Here is a 25,136-nt window from a genome sequence, read left to right as displayed (position 1 = left end):
AGAGTCAGATAAAAAAATAACAACAGTAAGGGCGAAAGGACAGGGATCGGGCCAGTGTGTGCAGGGCCTATTTCAGCTTCCGCAGGAGCAGGGGACGAGTGGGCTGTGAGCTTCGGGCAGGGCAGGGCAGCCTGCAGTGCACAGAAAGCAGAACCACTCGGTCTGGGCCCTGGGCAGCTCTGGATCCTCAAAGGCCCTCCGCAGCTACAGCCTTCACCAACCTGTGTGCCCCTGGAAAGCCTCCTTCCAGGGAGATGGGAGCCAGTCTCCACTTCTGGCCTGGACACCTCCGAGGTCCCCCCAGGTCCCTCCCTTCTCTGACGCTCCTGGCAGGGGTAGGGGGGCGGGAGGCAACCTCACAGCTCCCCCCGCCTCAGAACAAGCTCACATCTCCAGCGGGTTCTCTCTTAATGGGACCCCACAGTGGAGGGAGGAAAATGGATGGACATTGTCCCCAGAGCCTGGAGTGCCTGCCCCTTCCTGCCCAGGTATTGGGGCCCCCGTGGAGCCCAGGGTTGACACAGACTGTGATGCTACCTTTCGGAAGGAACGTCTGCTGTCTTCATGTCAAGAGACACTTTAATGCTCAGGAGAATGTGGTAGGAAGGAGAGCCTTAAGGGACAGGGACAGTCTCTCTTTAAAAAAGAAAAACCACTTGGATGTTTTAATTGTGACATTACACACACTGTCAGCAAGGAGGCGTGTTGACTGGGGAGACTGGGTTCTGCTCACCAAACCTATCTACGTGAGCCTGAGTGAATTCACTACTTAACATATGAACCGCGGGGAAGGCAGGGAGATGTTCTGGTCCCCCCTGGAAGGAGCCGTCCTGTGGGACCCACGTGCCTCCCGCATCCGTCCTTGGGGCCTTTCCTGTGAGGAGTGGGCTCCTCTCCTGTGCCCTCCCCCGCCCCCCACGTACAGGGTGCTCTCCCCGCTGCCAGAGCCGACGTGGGCCCCGCCACCGCGTAGCCGCCGCTCGCTTCCAGGGGCCTCTGTGGGGAGAAGCCTGGTGGCCCGCGGGCACAGCTCTGTCCCTCTCCCCAGGTGAGCCAGTCTTTTCCTGGCCTCCAGGATCTAGTATTTCATCACCTTCTTGCCCAACTTGGCAGAAACCTGTATGGCTCTCTGATCCACAAGGAAGCTGCTGAGAAGGGAGGTGGGGGAGCCCTCGGGCTGAGCAGAGGGACAGAGGACCCAGAGCATGCTCACCTACCCCTGGGGCAGGGCAAGGCAGGGTCTTCCCTAAGGCAGGAGACTGCTCACAAGAGTACCTGCAGGGGATAAGGCTTAGGAGCCTCCACCCCACCCACCACTCTTTGATCTGCTCTGATGGCTTATCAGGAAGGGTGGGGAGAGGTCTCCACAAGTTACCTTGGCTGAGGAATTTATAAAACAGAAAAGAAAGCTATTGCTAAAAGAGAAAATAGGATTTTAGTCAGAGTATGTCACAAGCCTAGTGTTTATCCAATGACCTGTGTTTCACAGGATCCCTTCTCTAATAACTATGGGATATTATCTATTGTCTCTTTTCAACCCCATGGAATGTACCATGGCTCTTCTGTCCATGGGAGTCTCTAGGCAAGAATACTGGAATGGGTTGCCATTTCCTTCTCCAAGGCATCTTTCCAACCCAGGGATTGAACCCAGGTCTCCTGCATCGCAGGCAGATTCTTCACCGTCTGAGCAAGAGGGAAGCTTTTTGGTAAGGACCTAATAGAAGTAGAAAAGATTAAGAACAAGCAGCAAGAAAATATAGAAGAACCATACAAAAAAGGTCTTAATGACCCAGATAACCATGATGGTGTGGTCATTCACCCAGAACCAGACATCCTGGAGTGTGAGATCAAGAGGGGCTAGGAAGCATTGGAGAAGGAAATGGCAACCCACTCCAGTAATCTTGCCTAGAAAATGCCATGGATGGAGGAGCCTGGCAGGTACAGTCCATGGGGTTGCAGAGTGGGACACGACTGAGTGACTTCACTTTCACTTTCACTTTAGGAAGCATTACTGCAAAGCTAGTAGAGGCGATGGAGTTCCAGCTGAGCTATTTCAAATCCTAAAAATGATGCTGTTAAAGTGCCACACTCAGTATGTCAGCAAATTTGGAAAACTGAGCAGTGGCCCAAGGACTGGAGAAGGTCAGTTTGCATTCCAATCCCCAAGAAAGGCAGTGCTAGGGAACGCTCAGACTGCCAGACAACCATGCTCATTTCACACGCTAGCAAGGTTATGGTCAGAATCCTTCAAGCCAGGCTTCAGTAGTGCAGGAGCTGAGAACTTCCAGATGTTCAAGCTGGATTTAGAAAATGCAGAGGATCAGACTGTCAACATCTGCTGGATCATAAGAGAAAACAAGGGAATTCCAGAAAAACATCTTCTGCTTCACTGACTATGAGAAAAACTTTGACTCTGTGGATCACAACAAACTGTGGAAAATTCCTAAAGAGATGGGAATACCAGACCACCTGACCTGCCTCCTGAAAGAGATCTGTATGCAAATCAAGAAGCAACAGTTAGAACCTTATATGGAACAACTGACTGGTTCAAAATTAGGAAAGGAGTAAGACAAGCCTGTGTACTGTCACCCTGCTTATTTAACTTACATGCAGAGTACATCATGAGAAATGCTGGATGGACGAATCACAGGCTGGAATCTAGACTGCCAGGAGAAGCACCAACAACCTCAGACACAACTGAGTGAGTGCACACGCACACTGCTTGAAAGGAAAGCTACGACAAAGCTGGACAGCGTACTGAGAAGCAAAGACAAAGGCCCATACAGTCTGAGCTGTGGTTTTTTCAGTAGTCATGCACAGATGTGACAGTTGGACCATAAAGAAGGCTGAGCGTCTAAGACTTGATGCTTTTGAATTGTGGTGCTGGAAGAGTCCCTTGGACTTCAAGGAGATCAAACCAGTCAATCCTAAAGGAAATCAACCCTGAATATTCACTGGAAGGACTGATGCTGAATCTGAAGCTCCAATACTTTGGCCACCTGATACGAAGAGCTGACTCACTGGGAAAGACTCTGATGCTGGGAAAGATTGAAGGCAAAAGAAGAGGGCAGCAGAGGATGAGATGGTTAGACAGCATCACGGACTCATCGGACATGAATTTGAGCAAACTCCGGGGGACAGTGAAGGACAGGAAAGCCTGGCGTGGGGCAGTCCATGGCGTCGCAAAGAGTCTTAGTGACTTTGCAACTAAACAACAAGAACAACATTATCTACTGGGGCATAAACTCTGGGCCAGAAACCAGGGTAGGTACTTTGCATACATTTAATCCTCCCCAAGCTGTATCAGGTAATGAATGCTCTGCAGGGATGGGGCCAGGATTCTAGACCAGTTGTCTGACTCTGAAATTCTTGCACTTTCTGATGCCACAAAAAAGCATCATGGAAAAATCATTTGGAGAAGGTGATTAGCAAACTAGAGTCCTGGGAAACCAAGTGAAGGGGGAGAATGGCTGGAGGAAGTGGAGACACCTGAAGGCCTGGCACACGGGAGAGGCACACTCGACCCCCATGTCCACCACGACAGGAACCCGGTCTCGGTGGGAGGCACCGAAGAGCTGGTTGGAATGCCGTCATCCTTTATACCAGGGCTTTGAACAGCCAGAGCTGCCCACAGATGGAAAGAGGCCCCATAAAGTAATGAGCTTGCGGTCTCTGGAAGTAATCAAGCAGAGGGTGGATAACCACAACCCAGTCCTGCAGGGGGGCAGGAGACCAAGTCAGATGAGCCTTCTGACTTCCAGAGTCAGTGCTTCCAAGAGGACAGTCCCCTCTTCATCCCACTGTGAGTCACAGAAGGATGCACAACAGCCCAAACAGCACGTGCTGGGCAGCCCCCAGCCTTGCACTGGACACGGCCTGCCACCAGTGGGGCAACTTCCACTCCCTGAGCTACAGTTCTCTCATCTGGAAAACGCAGCTGGTGATACGAGCCCTCCATACTTTACAGAAATCAGTCAGAGGAATATTAACTAGAACACTTCACAAACAGGACGGCACCTCCTATGAGCTGCTGATGGCACCCGCGACACTCCAGGCTAGCTGGGCCTGGGGCCGGCCCTCCCCAGCCCCTCCACCACCTATGGCGGCCATGCCCTCTTGGATTGCCAACACTTGGCGGGCAAGGCCCAGTGTGCTGATCTTAAAAAAAAAGAAAAAATAATTTCTGCTCCAGCCCCTAAGTGTAACAATGAAATATAAATATAATTTAGCTTATCACAAATGCAACCCCATCCACAATTAGGAGTGGAACAGCTGCTGCCAGCTTGAGGGGCTGTGTGGCCAGCAGGAAATAAAACGCCTCCGGCTTCAGGTCGCTGCTGAAACAAATCCTGGCCGGCCTCACATATGCTTAATCGGGGAAGTCTGCGCCCGGCTCTGCCCACCCTGTGCTGCCTCTCCTGGCGCGGCTGGAGCGCCCGGCTCGGGGCAGCTGCCGCCCAGCCCGCCCGCCTCTCAGCAGCTGGGCGGGAGCGCCTGGGCTGGTCTGGACACTCCTCTCTCTGACCGGGGCTCAGTCGCATTTACAGCCCTGGGAGGAAGCTGGGGTAAAGTTCAGAAGCAGTTTGCAGGGAGTTTTAGGCAATATCCTGCAACTCTTTCACAGGCCCTGAGCTGGGCGCTCCTCTCCCACAGGCTCGGTAAAGGGTCAAGCTTCAGAAACAGGATTCTCCCCTTCTCCCTCGAGGGGGAAGGAGCTGGAGGCGAGCTGAGCGCCCCGGGGCAGGTGGTTAACCCCGGATCTGACTGCACATTCCCAGAATTCGGGAGGGTGGTCCGCACGACGCCCCTTAGAAGACCCCAGTGGCTTTGTGGAAGATGCAGGAGCGGCTAGAAACGCTCAGGAGCAGTGGAGCCCACCGGTCAGCTGGGGTCCTCGTCCCAGAGTGGCTGAGGCACGTTACAAGCCGTCAGCTGAGAATGACTCCAGCCATGGAGCCGGCACTCAGCGGCTCGGAGGGCTGCCCGCTGGGCATCCTCACGGGCGGCCATTCTCCCTTCTACTTTGCCTCTAAGAAAATTATTCACTTACTCTGTCTAGGAAGAAAAACAAGCACTCTTGAGATATACGAAGCTCATACGTGTTTATCACAGGCCAGGCAACCAAAAACACTAGCAAATAGTGTTTCTTCATGTAAACTGAGGCAACCCCAAAGTGGCTCCGGGCAGGAGAGAGGCCCCTGGGGTGTGGTCCCCGTCCTCCAGCCCCCAGCTTTAAGGAGCTGCTGGGCAGAGGCGGCTGGGGAGTCAGGCGGTGGTGGGCCAGCCAGTGCTGGAGGAAGCCTGAGGCTCGCAGACCGTCTTGGTGCTTCTCCCCACAGCCAGGAGGGTGATTAGTTCAGGACAACTGCACTTCCTGGGGTGTCTGACTGAAGCAACCCCGAGGGCTAAAGCCCTGGCCCCGTGGGTCTGAGCCAGTCACCACGGGCCGAGAGCATGTCCTTCTCTGCATCTGCCTGAGCTCATGCTGCCTAGGCCCTGGCTCTTCAAGGTGGGGGCCACACTTCACAAGCCCCACCCTGAGAAAGCCACTACCCCCCTGCAAGCCTTTAGCCCTCCCCAAAGTGACACAGGACAGGAAGGGACACCTCAAATGGGGGATCGACACCAGGGCTCCTGCCTTCGGCTCTAAGACCTGGCTGAAAACCCGGCCGCCCCACAGAACAGCAAGAAGTCAAGGGCACGCTGGGGCCTCGGGTGCTCCCTCGGGGTCTGCGGTCTGCTCAGGTCCGGTCCCTCCTGTGGGTCCCACACCTCCGCTTGGAAAACCTCCATCAGGAGTTGGAAACCCCGGCTGATGCCCACTTAACTCAAGCTGACGTGACTGTTACCAACACTACAGACGTAGGGCCGCTGTGGCTGAAGAAACCCGGCCCCTGCCAGTGTTCCCGAGACACAGACCTGATCTCGTGTGTTTGGGAAACCCTGTCGGGGTCCTCCCGCAGAGCTAACACGTGTGCGCATGTACAGCTAAGGGTCTCCCGCGCACCCCTGGCTAGACTTGCGTGCCTGTGATAAAGGCCCCCTCGTGCTGCTCAGAAAGAACCTCCCTGCTCCCGCCTTTTATCTTCCCTCCACAGTCTGCCAGCCAGCGATAGGAGGGGGCTCGCCTCAACAGTCCCGGCCTTTTATCTCCCGCTGACCTGCCTGTGCAGCAACACGAAGCCAGCGCCGGGCTTCCTGCAGCTCGCCGAGAGGGGCTGTTTGACTCGTTCAAAGTATGACTGGCCTCCAAAACCCTGGAACCGTGCCGAGCAACACCCACCCAACATCCATTTCAGTTTCAGCTTTAAAAGCCTCTGAGCGCGGGGGCCTAGCCCTCCCTGGGCCTGCGAGTGGGAGAGGTGGCCGCGTCCCAGAACTTGCTTCCCAGGCTCACACACACATGTGCTTTCTGTCCACAGCTAAACGAAGGGCCTCTCTTCATCCAAGTCCAGAAAGCCCAGGAGTCAGCTACAGTAGCTCCAGTTAATGTCTGCGTTTACACTGCTATTATTAAAATAATTCAGGAGCACTTAATAACATCCCTTAATCACGGGAACGCAGGCAGCACACGGAGTGCTCCCCTGCGTTAACAAGCAAGCAGCCCGGGACACCCAGACCTCTCCTCTGCAGAGCGAGGACAGGCCGTGACCTCTGACGGCCTTCCCAGGCCTGACTCGCCTGGGAGACTCAAGTCTGCCAGGACGCCTGGGTATCCCCAGGCCTGGTCCAAAGACTTCCACCTGCCTCATGCCCGGAGAGCTCCCGTGAAGTATCCGGGCCCAAACTCCGCCTCTTATAAGTGAAGGCGGATGTGGGGCTGTGTGCCACTTCCAGGGTGGGACAACCATAGGGCGTGCCCCCTCCAGAGCACACAGAGGGCCCCGGCTCCCTGAGTTCAAGGCCAGGACTTCCTCTTTCTTGGCATCACACCAGCATGTGTGAAGTTAACAGGTCCTGGGGACGACGATAAGATCAGATGTTTGAACCGATCCCCCAGAATTCCTTTCTGGGATATGAGGAATCCTTCCAGAGCCAATTAAGAACAAAAGAAAAAACTTCCTGGCCTAGTAAGCAAACAACCCCCAGCCCCTCCCGGTCTCGGAGGTGAGAGGGCTGGGTGGGAGAGGTGATGGAGCAGTGACACAGGCCAGGCCGTGGGGAAAACGGTGGCAAATGAGCGACAGGCACGGTCACGCATTAAACCCCAACACCAGTCCCCGTGCCCAAGCTCCACAAGGGAGCCGGCACTTTCAGGGTCTTTTTTGAGGCTAGATACCAAGAGTAAAAATGTCTGCAGAGACTGGAGCGGCCGCGCTGCGCCCGGCGGGCCCCTCTCCTGTTCCCAGAGGACTGGGCCGGGTCGCTGGCCCGACTGAGGACAGGAGCCAGCCCCACGGCCAAACGGCAAGCGCTCCACATCCTCGATTTCCTCCCAGCCGTGAAGGCAGGAACAACCTGTACAGACAAAGAAAATAGAAAACTTGCGAAACAACGGCGTCTGCCGTGCTCCCTGAATATGCCCGAGGAAGCTTTTTCAGAGCTCCGCGGAGATGCTTCACTGCAGTTCTGGAAGGAAAACGCAGTCGTCCACTGCACCCAGGCACTCCGATGTCCACACAAACCCGGTTTCACGCTCTGCCGGCCCCACAGGGAAAACGCAGAAGTCAAAACGTAACTCAAGAGAGTGGCCCCCTGGTTACTTAACAGATCGGAATTGTAACTGACACTTTTCCAAAACTATATGAGAGACCAGGGACATCTTGGCAGGTTTCCAATCTGGAAACAGAATTTTCCTAAGGGTCAGTGGGGGGCCGAGGGGGGGTCCTAACAGATGATACAGTTTGGTACCTGGCTGCAGTGAAAACGCTGTTCACAGGAAAGATGGGGAGGTTGGGGTGGGGTGTGGGGGAGACCTCAGTGTCTCGTTCTTCTTTGCAGTTAACCCCTCATGCTGTGCTGGAGCCAAAGTATAACCCTTTCAAAGGCTTCACCCACAGCACCTACTGACTGTGGCGACGACTTTCTTCACTCTGTCAGCCAAGAGGCTGTAATGGGACCAGAGTTTGGAAGACAGATATGCAAAGTAATTCTAGTCCCGCCGGCCTTACACCGAGATTTTCAAAGTACCGTGCAGCTGGTGCCAGTCACACACTCCGTACACCTCAAATGTACAGTCAAGCATCATTCTCACCAACAACACTAGGCACATTTTTGTTGTTTTAATTTTTTAGCTCGAAGAGAAAACAAAGGGACACATTAATCCATCAGAGTCGTCAGGCCTTAAAACTCTCGCACTTATCATTTCTACGTCCTCAGTCACCAAACAGGTTTCATTAAAAAAAAAACACACACACACACATAAAAATGAGTGCTTTCAGCTTTCCGCAGTTGGGAGTTCCAGGCCCATTCTCACTGACCTCAGAGCCGAGGCCTGGCTGCGCGCACAGAAAATGCATGTCCTTGCGGGGGTTAAAATGAGTTAGATGCTCCATACTATTTTTGTGCCCGAGATGTAGGGCAAGATTGGGTCTCGTTGTGAAACCCTGAAATGGAATGATGCTCAGTCTCACACGTTAGTCTACTCAGGTTCCAGGTGTCAGAACCCCTGAGAGTGGGGGAACAGGAGTAGACAAGACTCAAAGAGGCCCATTTGCATCCCAGGGAAAATGGATTATGAGCCTAAAGCTTTGAAGGCTACAGGGCTCTCCAGAGGTAAGTCATCAAGTGTGAGGGCAGTGGAGCAAAAGCAACCCCGAGCGTGTGGAAAGATCCATCTTCCAGAAGACAGGGCATTCCAGTTAGAAGGACACGCACGCGCGAAGAGCATGGGGACCCCAGAGGAGCTTGGAGGGCACCAGCCCCTACAGGCCTACGTTTTCACGCTTCCCCAGCGAAATGCAGAAAGTCAGACCATTTACTGAGATTCTCACAATGCTTGAACATGTTTTTTTTTTTTTTTTTCTTTAGGTTAAAATGCCCTCTTTTAAGAGGAAATGATAAAGACAGTAGATGGTTCAGACAGTTTTTTTTTAATGCCCTTACTTGGCGTAAGAAAAAAATGGCAATCCCCTGTGTAACTGCCAAAGCTCTGCCTTCAGTCTCTGCCCCGGCAAACAAAAACCCTTGGGAGTCCCGGGCTGCGCCAGCCCACTGTGCAAAGAGGAAGCGCGGAGGGTGAGCGCGGAGGGCGAGCACAACCACGCGGGGGCCACAGCTCCGGCTCACAGCGGAGAACTTTACCCCGTGGCTGTGGGAACCCACGGAAGACCCCACCCCTCTTCTTAAAAAAACAAAAACCAAAGAGAAACCTTTGGGATGAAATAATCGTAACCATATTTTCAAAAACTCTTGGCAGCAGTTTTAAAAATTGATGATCAGAGCATATAACCCAGTCAGGAAGCTACTGCAATGCAGTCTAGGGACAGACCTGAGGAACGGGGGTGGGGGCGCCAGGAAAACATCACCGAGGGACCAAGCTGACTGTGGGGAGTGAGGGCGAAGGTCAGGGAGCAGCCACCCGGCAGTTAGCTTCACACAGGAGGAATTCCCAGCACAGGAGATAACAAAGAGAATATAGCAGGAAGGGACTGGTTACTGAGAAGCAGGATTAAGCAAGGGATTCTGTTTAAAAGAAAACCAAAGACTGTCCCTAGCCAGAAAGGAGCAGATGGAAAAAAGGAGAAGGTTCTGGAGGAGGTGAGCAAGGAGGGGAGGTGGGAAGGAAGGGGGCGCTGCCAGGCACTTGTGGGGAATGGAATAGGTAACATGCAGCTATGCATGTGTAGGCTTTCATTGTCAAATCGGCTGCTGGCATGGGAAGGAGTGCTTCAAAAGCCTTCCCTTACACGTTACAAGTCTACACAAAACTCTAACAAATATAAAACAACAGACCGACAAGACCATCCTTCTCTCTTTTTCCAAGAGCCTAGCCTGTAAGACACAAGTTAGGTGCTGGGTAGAACGTTTTGTTGAATCGATATGGTCTAGAGCAGCGCTGTCTGAAGATGAAAAGAACCTTTTTTGCTGTCTAGTCTCGTAGCCTTGAGCCACGCGAGGCCCATGAGCACATGACATGAGGCTGATGTGACTAAGAGACTAAACTGTAAATATTCACTTCAGTTAAACTTAAAGGGCCGTGTGTGGCTGGCGGGCTGTTGTACTGGACAGTGTAGGTCTACGGTACTCTTTTTCTCCAGTAAGCTTGAGTTACTAGATTGGAGTCCTTAACTCATTTGCTTCCCAGGGTTTTCAAGCCCTAAGTGGAATCACTCAGTCATGCCTGACTCTTTGCAACCCCATGGACTGCAGCCCGCCAGGCTGCTCTGTCCATGGGATTCTCCAGCCAAGAATACTGGAGTGGGTTGCCATGCCCTCCTCCAGGGGATCTTCCCGGGTCTCTGACACTTGGGTCTCTTGTATTGCATCACAGGTGGACTCCTTGCCATCTGAGCCACCAGAGAAGCCCTTTCAAGCCCTAAAGCAGGAATAAAGATGATCATGTATGGTTTTAACTGTCAGGCATGGGAAGGCAGTGAGCTGACCCCAGAAGTAATTTACTTTTTCACTATGATTCTTCATTCTCCCCAGGGTTTATCAGAGCTTCATTGTGCGAAGGGAAATAACCCACGAAACCAACAAGAGAAGGACATCTCCTGAGCCAGGCTGACTTCTTCCAGGTGAGTCACCAGCTCCCTGCCCCGTCTACCCAAAACCTGCTCAGGCCTGGTCCCACCTCACACGTGAAGGTCAACGTGTGAAAACACGGGGAAACATCTGTAAGTCAGACCAAGGTTAAAAAGCAACCTAGGACACTCAGGCATTCTGTATTACACTCACAGACAAAGCCTGCAAGAGGCAGCCTGAAATGAGACAGCATCATGGGACTAGAATGACTCTTTATAAATAAAAGTATAATTTAATGTCACTGTAAATTTGATTTTTATAGTTTTTTTTTTTTTTTTAAGATACAAGAAAGAAATCCAACTGCATTCTTTTTAAGATGTGAAACTGTTCCCTCTCTTTCTCCCTTCTGACAGATCTTTAGTCGAGGCCCAGGGCCCGGCACACAGTAGGCTTTTGTTTAGTTTATCCTAAAAATCCAGGCCTATTATGGGCCACCTAGTAGGGGTGATGTGCTCAGGTGGATGAGCCCACTCTACAGGCAGGTGCAAGCCTCACAGCCTTGAAACTATGTAAAACTGATGTGGTATCATTTGGGGCCAGCACCAGGAAGAGTCCATAAATTTGACCAGATTTTCAAACCTTCCTTTTTCCTCTGAAGATGAGATTAACCATGCAATTCATTTCAAATAGTGTCTGATACATGACAACAACTCAGTAAAAGTTAGTGACATCAATTCCCCCAACACGCTCCTAATGCTTGCTATGAACAGCTAAATTTTAGGACAGAATTCACCCTCCAGAAAGGAGGTGGGGGAGAGGCCTTTGTGAGCCCTCTCTGCGTCACTGTTTACGTGGTTTTGTTCTGTTTCTGTGATTCCAGAAATAACCAATGGAACCAAGTTAGTTTCCTGATGCCGTTAGGTTAAGACAGTGCCTATTCTCACCAACTCTAGGCCATCAAAGGCACCGAGGAGGTTTGTTCTAAGATCCACGCATAGGTGTAAATGTGGCCCAAGTACTAGCAATTCCTGGGAATCTCAAAGGAGTCCCAGAATAGAGGGTGGTCTTCTGGAGGATGTTTGTTTTGCAATTAACAAAAGGTAATGGGGGTAAAGTGAGCCTTTTAAATAGAACCAAGAATTAAAACTGATTCCCTCTATGTAATCCTTGCTTGAATTGTAATGCATAAATAAAATAAATTGGTTATAAAAGGGGGGATTATATCAGCTGCAAAATTCGAGAGTCACAACCAGGGGAAAGTGATCATGGGGAGTGTGACTGAAAGGTGGTTGTGTTGGGGGGGGAGGGGAGCAGTGCTGGCTTGGTCCTTGTTTTCTTATGTCTCCTTTGAAGGTAAAAACTAACCAATTTTTTTCTGGCCTTCAAGCTGTCAGAGGTTAAAAAAAACCTGTCTGTAAAAATAAACAAATAAGACCTACAATCTCCCTTCAAAAGGTGGCGGGAAAAAATACTCCACCTAAGGCCCATAAATATTTCCTGATGATTGTTCCCTCAATTAGTAACTATCCATTTGCTATGAGACTGGAGAGGGCAGGTGGGGGGACAGTGAGGGGAGGGGAGAAGAGGCGCTCCGGAGCTTAGCACCTGGATGAGCAGAACAAAGAAGAGACCCTAAGAAGGTAAGAGAACTCAGAGTTGCCTATGCAATACTCAGTTTTAAGTCCAGAAAAACCACTGGCTTGTCTAAGTGGAGGAGTGTCCAAGGTGGCAGAGAGGATGGGGGAGCTGATACCCAGAAAGGACCACAAGAAGCCGGGGAGCCGGGTCCTGCTTGCACAGGGTACGAGGGATGGTCACAGGGAGCTGGGGACACCGGGCCGGGGCAGCAGCGGGTGTGGGGTTGGGGCGTGCACGAGATGATGAGGTCAGAGTTTTAAGGAAACCTGTTTGAACACGGCATGGGACCGCAGGGGAGGGAGACCAGACTGGAAATGGGAACAAAGGGAACAGAGAGGGAAAGATAAATCTGAATGCCTTTCAAAGAAGTGCAGAGACCTGTAAGCTGCCTGGATCACGCTGCCGAGCAGAGGGAGCTGAGCAGGAAGTCACTCTGGCCACAGGCTCAAACTTCCTGGAAGAAGTTTTCAACTGTTAAAGGGGTTGGGCTCAATTATTTTTTAGACACTTGGCAAGTGAAGAAATGGAGTGGATGAGAAGGGAGGGTCTTGGTACCAGAGTGAGCAATCAGGGCTCAGGAGTGCAGGTGCGATCCACCCTGCACAGAGAAGGGAGGCCTGAGCCAGCAGGGCTGAGATTCAGAGATGAGAAGGTACAGGATGGGGCATGAAGAACAGCCACTCTGAGCCACGGACGTGGAACAGAACCAGGGCTGGGAGGAACAAGGTCCCCAGTAGGGAGAACGAGTGTGGAAGCGTCGGCAACAACAGGGTGTGGAACCCTCCTGAGGAGAGAGATCAGGGGAGCTGAAGGAGGCGCAGAGGTGGAGGGGCCTAACCTCGAGCACGAAGCGGCACTCGGACACCCTGTGGATTAGTAATCTCAAGAACACAGGCAGCAGCCGTATGCTGCGAGGAGGAGGAAGAGAAAAGGGGAACTGGTAGCTTCAGGAGCCAGGACCCCAGAGAGGGGGCGAGAGGGAGCACAGTGGCTGAACAGGGCTGGGGGGGCTGGGGGTGCTCTTAGCTTAGGTCTTTACAACCACGTGACCGCGAGAATGGGCCCAAGGAGAGGGGCCGGGGACCCTCCGGAGCCCGCTCCTCCTACTCAGGTTGAGTCCGGCATTCTGTTTCCGACTCTGGATAGCTGGCTAAGGGGAACGGAGAAAATTTCAAGGGGCTGCATCTTTCTCATTCCTGTTATTTGCTGCAAGCCTGTTATGTTTCTTCCAGCAGATGCCTGATTCACACAAGTAGCTGCTCCCCTCACCAGTAAACAAGTGTATGCCATCTACCAACAGCAAGGGCGCCAGGTCTGCGAAGGGAGAGAGAAACCTCCAAACGCCCAACCCACTCCAAATGGCTTTGATGGTGTTTTTTTTCACCAGGGCTGAACCCTGCAACTCTCACCCACATGCGCCTCGGTGTGGAATGCAGCCGGGAAACGCTGGGGACCGGGGAGTCCGCCGTTCCTGAGAGGCACGCGGCCCACCCTGAGCATGGGCCCCGCGTCCTGAGGTCAGCCGGTCCCAGATCTGCATGCAGGGCCCGGTGATTCAATTAGTGTGACTTCAGTTGTTCTTTTTCAGGTCAGTTTTCTCTTCTTTTGTTTAGACCTGACTCAAGATTAACTTCAATTATCTACACGTCTGCTAGAGCACCTCAACAAATTAAAACTGCTGAAAGTGATGAAGGAGAGGAAGGACCTGGGTCTCTGGAGAAACAAATGGTCTCCTCCCTCCCCCACCATCATCTCTGTTCTCTTAAATTACTCAACTAAACAAGCAACTGTTTCTCACAGGAAAACTCGAGACTCTGAGTCTGAATGTGAAAACCCCGTGGTTAAGCCCTGGCTTGCAGAAAACTAAAAACTTCAGTGACTCTGGAATGAGATGTTATGTTCAGAGCTATACGAAGCGCTGCAGCTGTTCTCAGCCAACATGGAAACCGAAAGGGGTGATGCTATCTTTATCCTCTACCTACGGCCAAAGCTGATCCCATCCCAGGCAGGAGTCAGCTCAGTTCTAGGCTGCTGAGCCCAAGAGACAAGAAGGGAAAGGAAAGCAGGGGCTGGCAGGGCACACCTCAGCAACAACACACAACAGACCCACGGGGAAGAAAGAACATGCAGTTAATCATTACAAATTTGAAAAGGATGCAAGGAAATGGAACCGCCTGAAAAGCTGTTTCTAAACGCCATTTGGAAAATCTGTGTCAACTGGGTCAAAATTCAAAAGACTGGATCGCATCTGACTTGACCTGAATTTCCCAAGTGGAAAGAGAGCCCTTTTATCCATTTTCTTGGAAGAAAAAAAAACATACTTCCCTATGCAAACTCAGACAGTGTCTTCAGACCACCTCATGGAGTCAGGCCCTAGATGAGCATCTCAGAGAGGGCAGATCATGAGGGAAAATGAGCCCAATCAGGAGGGAAGGCGCTGGGAACGGGGATTCATCCCAGCCCGGAGCTGGCACACGGGCTGACTGAAGAGCACGTCCCCCGGTGCGACGGCACCGCCTCACTCTGAGCAAACGTCTCCCCCGCCACTCCTGGCCGTGCACCCCCGGCCCCCGCCGGCCTGTCGGCAATGCAACCACCAACGAATGGAGCTGTGGCGAGGGGCTTGGCGTGGTGTGATCTGTCACTGACACACCACGCTTCCTGCTCATGCCGCCAGCCCATCTCCATTCAAGAGACAGCGACAAAACGGCCGCGGGGTGGCCAGCAAGCAGGACGGCACAGGGGCTGGCGAAGGAGCGGACTTGGGAGCCACGCTGCCCAGGTTCAAATCTGGCCTCTTCCACTTGCCTGCTGTGGCGGAACCACCCTCAGCTGCAGAACCTCTATCGGCTTGGTTTTCTTGAGACGACGGTAACGCCTATTTCACGTGGCGGCTGCGAGACCGAGGAGTTACCCGGGAAAGTGCTTAAACAGAGTCTGAAGACTTCCCTGGTGGTTCAGTGGTTAAAAGACTCTGCGCTCCCAATGCACGGGGCATGGGTTCAATCCCTGGTCAGGGAACTAAGATCCTGCATGCTGCACCGTGTGGCCAAAAAATAAAAGAATACACACAGTCTGGGGAGGAGAGCACCAATTCCCCCGTGCGCATCAGGACTTCAGAGCTGATCTGCTAACTAGCAGCCCAACAGGCCCTGAAGACATCCCATTCACCCAGGGCCGTGCTTCTCAAACGTTAACACGCTTCCAGAAAGCTCACTGAAACAGATCTGGGCCCCACCTCTGGTTTCTCACTGAAGGTCTGGGGTAGGGCCTAACCATCTGTGTTTCCAACAAGCTCCCAGGTGATGCTGTCGCTCTGAGCTTCACACTTTGAAGACCATGGCTCTGTGGACCACTTGACTCCTTGTGTTCTATGCTTCAGGCCTAAGCCTTGGTTTGTCTATCTGTGCAGGGAGCCTGGATGAGATAACCCAAGGAGAATGGCAACATGGCTTACTGCACGGAGAAGGCCCGAGGGTCCCTCCACACTGCCCAGCACCCTGCGCCTCCACACCCTGCAGGTGGCAGGTTCTGGCCAAGGGGCTGCGAGCAAAGACGACACACACCACTTCCAGTCTGAAGCTTTAAAGCGCCTGCTGGCCTGCCGGCTCTCCTTACAGTGGCGGCCTGGAGGCACGCGTAGAGGTTGGGGGTGGCGGGTGCAGGACCCTGGGTCACTGCCTGGAAAGGAGCTACTCGAGAGAGCTGCCGGCCTGCAACAGACTTCACATGAAAAGCAATGCCATCCTACATGCTGTGCCACTGGGGTTTTAAAATTTGTTTGATCGCTTTAGCTTAAGCCCACTGAAACAATTCCTATCACCGTTATAAAAAGGACCTTTACGCCAGCCGTAAGTCCATTCTATCAAACACAGATGTAATGTATCTTGTAACAAAACTGAGTAGCTAGGATTTCTACTCTCATTCACTTATTCAAATGAGTTTCTTTTTTTTTTTTCTCCAACGTCCCATTTTGGGGTCTGTTTTTCACCAGATATAAAACTTCTTCACTGCAGCATGATTGTGTAACAGTTACCAACAATTTAGAACAATCTAAATATGCTAAGAAGCACTGAAGATGTGAAAAGTAAATACAGTGAAGAACTCAGGTCAAGAGCCCCATGAAACTGTGTGTATGTGTGCGTGCACGTACACACACACACACACACACACACACACACACACCAACCAACCAACCAGAATCCCTGGACTCTAAAAGGCAGGTCAGAAGAAAAGGGTTTTAATTTTATTTATTAAATCATGAGCAAACTGATATCATATTTTGCCCAAACAGGAAAAGGTAATCTCTTTAAGGTAAAAGCATCACCACTGAACCACAAAACTGCTCCTTAAAATAATAATAATAATAATAATTTCTAGTTAATCTAGAAAAATTTGCCCATCCAGGTTGCGCCATCCACAGTATACCAGCTTCCATTTTATGTGGAACAAAACAATAAATCCCCACCTCCAAGAACCACACAGCCAAAACAATCCATCAACTAAAACTAGAAAATTTATGAAATACACAAAACTGAAAGAAGTGGGAAGAGAGAATTTTTAAATATGCGCTAGAACCACATACAGGTCCTTCTGGTCTGTGAAGCAAACAGCACTTCTCTGGAGGGCTCCCTGCGGAGGACTCAGCTAAGTGGGATCTATGACGCACCTCAGAGGCGGGGGCTTTCTTGCTGGAATTCTCCCTAGCAGGAGGAAAAGCCCCTTGAACACACAGAAACATTTTAAAACTCAGCTCCTCGGGGGCTGGGGGGTGCTCTGCTTTCCCGTGAGCACCGGCAGAGCTGAGCTGAGGATGAAGAGCCCTGCTGCCCTGGCCTTCTCAAGGTCCTAGGCCCTTGAGCGCCTCATGCTCTGGGTGTGTCACATTCCACCTCTTGAGGTACTTCCACGTGGCCAAAAAGGAAAAAAAAAAGGTAAACACTCGTACAATGCATTTGCTCACCTATTATAACTCAGCTGTAAAATCAGAGCTAAAAATAAGGCCCAACACTAATTTCTCTAATGTTTTATAGCTGTTCAGCAACTGCTGGATTTTACTGGTGAGTAGATTTTTTTTTTTTCTTTTTTCACTTCTTACAGGAGACATGTAAAAGTCACCTTAAAAAAAAAAACAAACCTGAAAATGGAAACATTTCTATTTTCTTTAAAAATCTCACATCTACCTTGAAGACACTAGGCAGAACAATAGAGTCTCCATGCAAACCAGAAAACAAGGTTTACTCTGCTTTTCATTAAGGAGCTAATAACCCTGGGGAACCTTCTCTTAGGATACAGGCTAATAGGAATAATGTGCAATCAGATAATCGTCGGATCTATTAGTAATCACGGAACTAAAGAAACTCAGCAGCGCATCCATCCTGCTAGGACCCTCCAGCAAGGCCCCTGAAAACTCCTCTTACACAGCAAGCGAGCTGACAGCGGGCACCAGGGCTGGTTCACGATGCATCCGCACGCCAGAGTCAGTGTTTGCTACTGCAAGAGACGCATACTAGGAAGGTCCGCGTTCAGAAAACGAAAGCCAGAGAAAAGCAGTCTCATGTGACATTGCAGTCTAATTTGTTCATTTCTTCCATAATCCTGTTCCTATTGAGAGAATCAATATATAAGTCACGGGCCAGGGGTTTATAAACACGATGCTTTATACAGCCCAAAGCCCCTTTCCACTTCTTATACCCGAAGAGGTCTGCGTGGCCGAGTCCTTTCTGCCCCCGTCCGCGTGTCCTGGTCCTTCATAGGACGGCTCTCCCCCGGCAGCTCCTGCAGCTGCCTCCTCCACCTTGCGCCCGAGTAATAAATCTCAGGCCATACAGACATCACGTCCCTGTGAGGTGCAACTTTTACGCAGACCTGAGACTACGACCAAAACCAGTTCTGGGCTCTGTGACTTCCAAGCCAGCCCATCCCACGCACTCCACAGCTCACGGTCTCCGTGGATGCCCCAGCTGCCTGCAAGGCAACTTGGGGGCTGGTCTGCAGATCATATGACAGCCCGAATCCTTCAGACACAAGCAGCCATTGTCCACTTTTCCTTGAAATCTCAAAATCCTGGATAAGACCAGCCATCAAGTTAATGCTTCAATCCTCCGACAACCTTAACTCCACTGACCCAACTCTTCTCTCTGGGTCTCAAGGCCCCCTTTATAAATAACTCGATGTCCAGGAAAAGCCATTTCAGTTGGCTTTTAAGGCAGACCCACAGCACTTACTTTCAATAAAACATTAGGATTACGTGAAGGAGGGCAAGCACTGAAACAGTGGACGTGATGGACTGAGCTGCTAATAAAGGACCCACAATTTCTGTCATGTCTTTAGAGTGCTCTGGGGACGTCAGAGTATTAATGGATGGCTCCCTTCCACTCCACAGCAGCCGTCAGGCCCACGGGTGAGGCCTCTGTGACACACACAGGCTGAGCTCTGGGCAGCCAGCAGCTGCTCGAACCCATGCCTGGAGGCTGCCGCCCTGCTCCTCCAGCCCCACCATCCCAATTTCTCAACAGGTATCCCGGAGCTGGCCTGCCCGCGGTGGGTGCCGTGCAGACACCATCTCAAGTGAGCCAGCGCAAGGGGCTGCAGGCCTGCACAGGCCATCGCAGAGGAGACCAAGCCCTTCCACCCCCGCCACACCCCTCCCTCCCGCAGCCCTCTCTGCGCTGTCCACACCCCAAAGGCCAGCCCGAGACCTGCTCCTTGCTTCTGGAGAAGTACTGGGTTTTACTGCTTTTCCATCTGCTGTGAGTGTCTAACATCCAGAGACCTAATTCTTATTTCTTACACACAATTCATATACATTTTCCTTCCCTGACAGAGTCACAAACATCCAACCCTAAGAGCATGCGTTCCACCTTTGGCATGGCAACCAGGAGGTGCAATTCCCATGGATACCCAGAAGACCTGGGTATCAAAACTAATCACATTTCTGAAAGGAACAATTTCTCTTGGTTAAAAAAAAAAAGCAAAACCAAGTGCACAAAAGATATAAATTTAATACTGTTATAAGCTAATATGTATTTAAAATACATCTATGAGTATGATTATTAAAGTTCAGGCCCAGCAATGCTCTATACTTAAGCAGATAAAATCAAAATGCTTGGGAACTACTAGTAGGTATGAGCTACCCTGGGGAGTTTTCTACTCTGGGATTTCCATGAAAATATCTGCAAATACTTAATGATGCCAAGAGATGTTTGGTGCACCACCACAGAGTGCCACAGGGGTCTCCATCTGTAAAATGGAGCTGCTAAGAATAAAATTAATAAAAAAACTAAAAAATATACAGTCATTTCTGCCAAGTGAGCACATTTAATTTTTCAAGTTAGGATTAGTCCTCCCGCCAAAGAAACCACGAAGACACTACCCCAGTGACATGGGCACAGACGTGAATTGTGGGAGAATACTCAGTGAAATAAAGGCAAACTTCTAAAAACAGGCCAAGTGACCTCTAAAGTGACCTTCCAACTCTTAAGTCCTACGGTTCTTGGAAAGAGCCTCGAGTTGGGATGAGGGGGGTAAAACACTCCTTCCTTCTGTCCTTTGATGACTTACACTTAATTTTTTTTACTGTTTAAGTTTTCTGAGGCTTCCTTTACACTGGCAACTCCTTTTCCACAGAGACTCCACCTCCCAGGGTAACTATGACATCTATAGTAGCCAGCAGATGGAGGGGCTTCTCTAGTCCCTGCTTTAAAAACTCTGACATTCTGTGTATTAATATTTCAATTAAAAATCTGAAAGAACAATTCACATTAGGAATACAGAAAAGCAACCCTCATAAAAGTATCTGAACATCATTTGAATCTGTTACTGCATCACTTTTTTTCCCTGCAAATTTGGTCAAAACAAGTAATATTTTAGTATATATCTGAACCCACTGGGTTCGAACACTGCACGTTAGCTCATAAAGCAGCTGCGTATCAATGAGAGTAAGGGGGGAAAAGTATCAAGAAGTTCATTTTCCACATAAAACTCCTGGGTGTAAATCTCTCTAAAGTATCTTTCAAACTTCCTCATCCCCTTAAGCACAGCGCGGTGAATCAATGTATGATTAATCAAGCCTTTCTGGGTGATGACTCAGGATCACGACAATGAACAACCATTACACAAGGCGCCTGTGGGAACCACGGAACAGCCTTCCTCCTCCAGCACTGCTCCTACACCGGCCGGGGCCTCGGCCGGCCATGCGTCCTGTCTTTCTAACTGAAACTGTTACTGAGAGCGTGTGGGTACAGAGGCAGCTGTAAGGAACAGCACAGAAGGCTCCTCTGTTCACTGGGGACCAGCTGTGCTGCGCGAGTGCGCCCGTCTTCTCTCCTGAGAGCCTTTCTCGCGTGGCTCTCGGAACCTGTCCTTCTGATGGGTGTTTTTCACCCCCAACCATCAATTTGGCCTCTGATTTCTTGTTGACTGGGAAAACGGGAGACAAGGTGGTCAGGGCTATATCTACAGTGAGAATAAACAGTGCTAAATAAAAGTGTGGGTCTAAAAGGACCATCAGGAATCAAGGGGAGGAGTCTTAGTACTTAAACTTCCTAAACCTGCCTGGCTTCTTGCAAGCTTTATTTTGCATTACTGCCACACACACCCCCCTCCCCCCGCCCCAGCACAGGCTAAAGATTCTGGACCTCAGAATGCCAAATAAGTGACCTGCACATAAGTGATATATTACTTTTGAGTCAACTGAATACTAGCTAAGCAACTGCTGCTTCCATAACTGGTAACTGGCAGTACCCAGTGTCTTACTCTGAACATTATCTACCAAGCACTGTTAAGAGCTTGACATGGAAAGACACAGCCTAAAAAATATTTCTTTTTTTTTTTCTATCCTGGACACACTGATATTTTTTTAGGAAAGTTTTAACTTTGTACTTCTTGGAACACTTCAATTATATAAGTTAAAGGAATGAGGTTATTAAAAAAGATAACAATAAAGAGCATAATAAATGTGCCTTAGAGACTTCAGCCAATAAGAAAACTGTCACTTTGTTCTTCTACTGTGTTAGGAAGTTCTCAAACAAAGAAGCTAGATGTAGGCAGACAGAAAGGGGCTTATCAGCTTAAGAAACGGGAAGGATGGTACAATTAACTGTCACACAGTCAGATACAGTTCATGCTGATGAGGCCCATGACAGAACAAAAGGTGCCCGTCTTGTCTCTCTACATAACACCCAAACTCCCCAGCGTGGCAGACCGCTGTTCCCCCAGGGTCATCCATACACGAAGCCTGAGAAGGCATGCAGCGGCCTTTGGAGGGAGTGGGTAAGGAAGGAAGAGAAGAGAAGAGAAGAGAAGGAAGAGGAAGAAGTCTCTATCTGAACCACAAATGCCTCCTGCAGTCAGCTCCCTCCCTCCCTCCAACAGGCTGAAGTGCTGTGGCCTAGGTATTCCAGGGGGATTAAACGCGCGCGCGCGCACACACACACACACACTCACTGCATTTCTTTCTTATTACGGTCTCCTCTGCTCCACAGATCCAGCTCTGCCAGGCGGAGAGCCGCTGCCCTGGGCTTGGCAGAAAGCTGGCACTCGGGCCTCGCCGAACGAAGGTGAGGTGTTGTGAACGGGTGGGGACGGCCCAGCGAGGACGCTGAGGAAACACAAGGGCAACTTGTCCTCCGGCCACGACAGTAACGTGCTCCGGGGGAGCTCACCCTCGCGGCGTTAAAGGATGCTCCAGAAACAAGCAGTGGACGACCAGGGGCCATGAAACATGAACCGTGTGTTCTGTGAGAGGTACCAAGAAAAACAAGGGTTCTGTTCTAAAACAGACGTACAAAGAGAATCCAGTCTCTCCTCATGTGACGATACAGTTTCTTGAGTTTTCACCATGCCAGACACACTAGCATCAGAAACATGCTTCAAACAGGGTGAGGATCAGAAAGAAAAGAGACGCCTCCTGCCTCCTCCCTCCAAAGGAGAAAAAGGAAAGCGGCGACAAGCCAGAAATAGCCCGAGCCTGCTTCTGGGCGCCGGGCAGTGCGTCGGGAGAGGCCCCCCGCAGCGCGTGTTACAGCGGCTCCGCGTGACTATATATGGTATGTTTACGGAGGGGATCGACACAAACACCACGGAACTCATGTCAGATCAGAGCTGCCTTCTCAAGAGCTCGGCTCCCCCGAGCTGACGGCCACAGGACATCCCTGAGGCCAACGCGCTGCTGATGCTTTGGGAGGCAACACTCCGGACCCGTGGGTGCCGACTGGGGGCGCGGGGACGCCCCTCGCCGCCGCCCACCCCCCATCGCAGGCTGCGCACCCCGCAGAGGTCCCACAGAGGCATAAATGCACACCCAAGAATGTCTCTGGTGAATGGGGCCTATGTTACATGACGACAGGCACAGACGGCAATTTCTCCAGAAACAGCTGGCAAGGCCGAGGCCTCTCGCACAGGCTCCTCATTGCCACAGAGGATTTTCATCACATCAAATGTCCTGCCCGGGAGAGGGAAAGCCAGACACTGGAGTGGGGAGGGGGCAGGGGGGCAGGGGATGGGGTGAAGACGCCTCCAAGTCCTGGGAGAGGAGCAGGGAGCAGAGGAGGAAGGAGAGGGAGAGAGGGGAGGCTCCATCACCAGCTAACAGTCTCGCCCAACCTGTTCTGCGGTGTGCTCTGTTAACTCCTTTCTGGCAGAGGGATGGACAGAGCAGCCCGTTCTCCTTCTCTCCCCTCAGCCAGGCTGCAATGGAAGGCAGACTCGCAGAGAAAAGTCCCAGAGAGAAAGGCTAAACCCATTCCTAACTGGACTCAAGCCCGTAATTTGCATCCTGCAGCGGGAGACCTTCGCTGCCAGCTCCCAGCGTCTTCTCCACCAGCTTCCCAGCCCTCTCCATCGCCTGACTCCTCTCCTCCCCTTGGAAACGAGAATTCGAGGCTGGGCCCTCGAACACAGCTAACTACAGGTGAGGCTGGGTGAGGCTGAGCGAGGCCCGGCTTTCACCAGCTGGAACACTGCACTGTGTCAAAAGGAAGCAAAAGCTGGTTTTTCTTCTTGATGTTCTCTGCTTGACATTAGGCACTTACGGGGTTAACAGACAGCCTACAGACCAGAAATCTACCTGCTTAGCAACAGAAGCATCAACTAAGCCACACTGGTTGTTCTGACACAGGAAAAGCAGTTTCTACCTGGTGAAAATACCTGGTGATGTTTCAGTTGCCATTTTGAGCAACACACATATTAATCACATGAGAAGGGCAGTCAAGAAAGCACAGACGGGGTAGGGAGAAAAGTCCACAGAGAGGTTACCCAGCTTCAATGGGCAGATCAAAACCAAGCATGAAAACGCTGGGCTAGGCAAGGAAAGCTGTTCTGGAAGCTAAGAGCAGACTCCCAGGTGAGAACTGCCCCTGGAAGCCCTGAAACCTGGGCTCACTGTCCTCCTAACTTGTTGCTTAGTCTTTTGGCAGCCCTAAGGATTCTTCAGACAGTGGGACAGTCTTCACAAAAAAGACAGATTTCCCCCCAACTGAATGGTGAGATGAAAGCATGAATCTTACAAGCGATCACACATTCTTCCTTACACAAACCTTTATGTCTAAATTTTAACAAAAAGGTTAAGTGCAACCCGGGGCATCCATATCCCCTTTGAAAGACAACGAGTGAACACAGTCCTTGAAACCTAAATATCTACTGTAAAATTCAACCACAGAAAGCTGCTTCATTTTCGGCAAATGGCTGTTTCATTTTTGGAAGCTCCAGGATGCCAAGGTTTGTAGAGTTGGTTGCTGTAAGATGTTTATTGCTATTTCAACAGAAACGTGCCTCCTTAGCCAGAGCAAAGCCTAAAAGCAATGAGAACTAACAATCTGGTTCAGTTGTTAATACATAAAGTACAGCAGAAAAATACACTAACACGTTCTTTCACCCAAAATACAATTAAATAAAATGTAAAGGAGGAATAATGCCAATGTATGCATATATAACACATATATAATTACAAAGTCAAAGAATGTATGCAAAGAGAGAGAAAACAGAAGTGAAAATTTTAACATTACTGGTATCATTTGGGGATGGAACCTGGTTTTAACAAGAGAAAGCAATGATAAACAGTCATTTGTAATGATATATTCAAATACTCTGGAAAACCACATTGCACTTTTACCAGCTTTCCTTAAAGTCTAAACTGAAGACAGTACTTGATGACAAAGAGATTTTGTGTAAAGCGTAGGAGAGACTATGATCCAGGGAAAAAACCAAACTTTCTGACTTCAACGCAGTTTAAAATAAAATTTCAATGTCACATGCTTCTTTGATACTACCAAAAAAAAAAAAAAGAGAGAGAAAAAGCACATATGCAAAAACCAAGCCACCAAAGTAATCTCCTCCTTTAATAAAGTAAAATACTTGCACTGATTCAGAACCCCTATACTAACAGTTAGAGCAAATTAAGCCTATTTCTGAAATTTACATTTAAAAAATGTAAGCTGGGTCAAAGAAACTAGTGTGGACAAAATGGTGGTATTTAAAGCAAAAATTTGGCCTATGCAGAGGCAAAAAAAAAAAAAAAAGGAAAGAAAAGGGAAAAAAAAGACCACAGTGATGTACTCTGGTCGCAGGCAGAGTGGGCTGCAGGGCCAGTCGTATCTACCAGTTGTGCGCCAAGCAACAAATGGTGCATTCATAGCAGTGAGAGCAGAGGCTGCAAATCTGCACACGAGCTGATGAGCGGCTGACTTTCCTGTTGTTTCACAGTCAAGGAGTGAAAAAAAGACTGGACTCAGTTAGAGGCACAGGCTGTCTCTTCAGCTGTGGCAAAATGGTGAGCAAGAGGGTCCAGATAAAGAGGCCCAAGTACCATTTATCCTCTTCTAACAAGAGCTGGGCCTGATGATAATTGAGTAAACACCTCGCCAGAAGATAAT

General features: G+C 50.3%; 1 protein-coding gene across 3 annotated transcripts in view; it reads right to left on the bottom strand.

The window, feature by feature from the left end:
* The window catches only part of RREB1 (ras responsive element binding protein 1), a 119,471-nt gene that overhangs the window by 63,501 nt on the left and 30,834 nt on the right, over window positions 1–25,136 (bottom strand). The window contains exon 2 of one of the 3 annotated variants that reach the window (XM_055570529.1): window positions 13,674–17,868. The exons of the other annotated variants lie outside the window; for them this stretch is intronic. The gene's annotated coding sequence lies outside the window, so the exon portion shown is untranslated. The remainder of the gene's footprint in view (window positions 1–13,673; window positions 17,869–25,136) is intronic. 3 annotated transcript variants of the gene reach the window in all.

This window comes from Bubalus kerabau, chromosome 3, assembly GCF_029407905.1.
Source record: "Bubalus kerabau isolate K-KA32 ecotype Philippines breed swamp buffalo chromosome 3, PCC_UOA_SB_1v2, whole genome shotgun sequence".
NCBI classification, from domain to species: domain Eukaryota; kingdom Metazoa; phylum Chordata; class Mammalia; order Artiodactyla; family Bovidae; genus Bubalus; species Bubalus kerabau.
The sequence above is the reverse complement of the archived record's forward strand: the minus strand, read 5'-3'. Positions and strand labels throughout refer to the sequence as shown.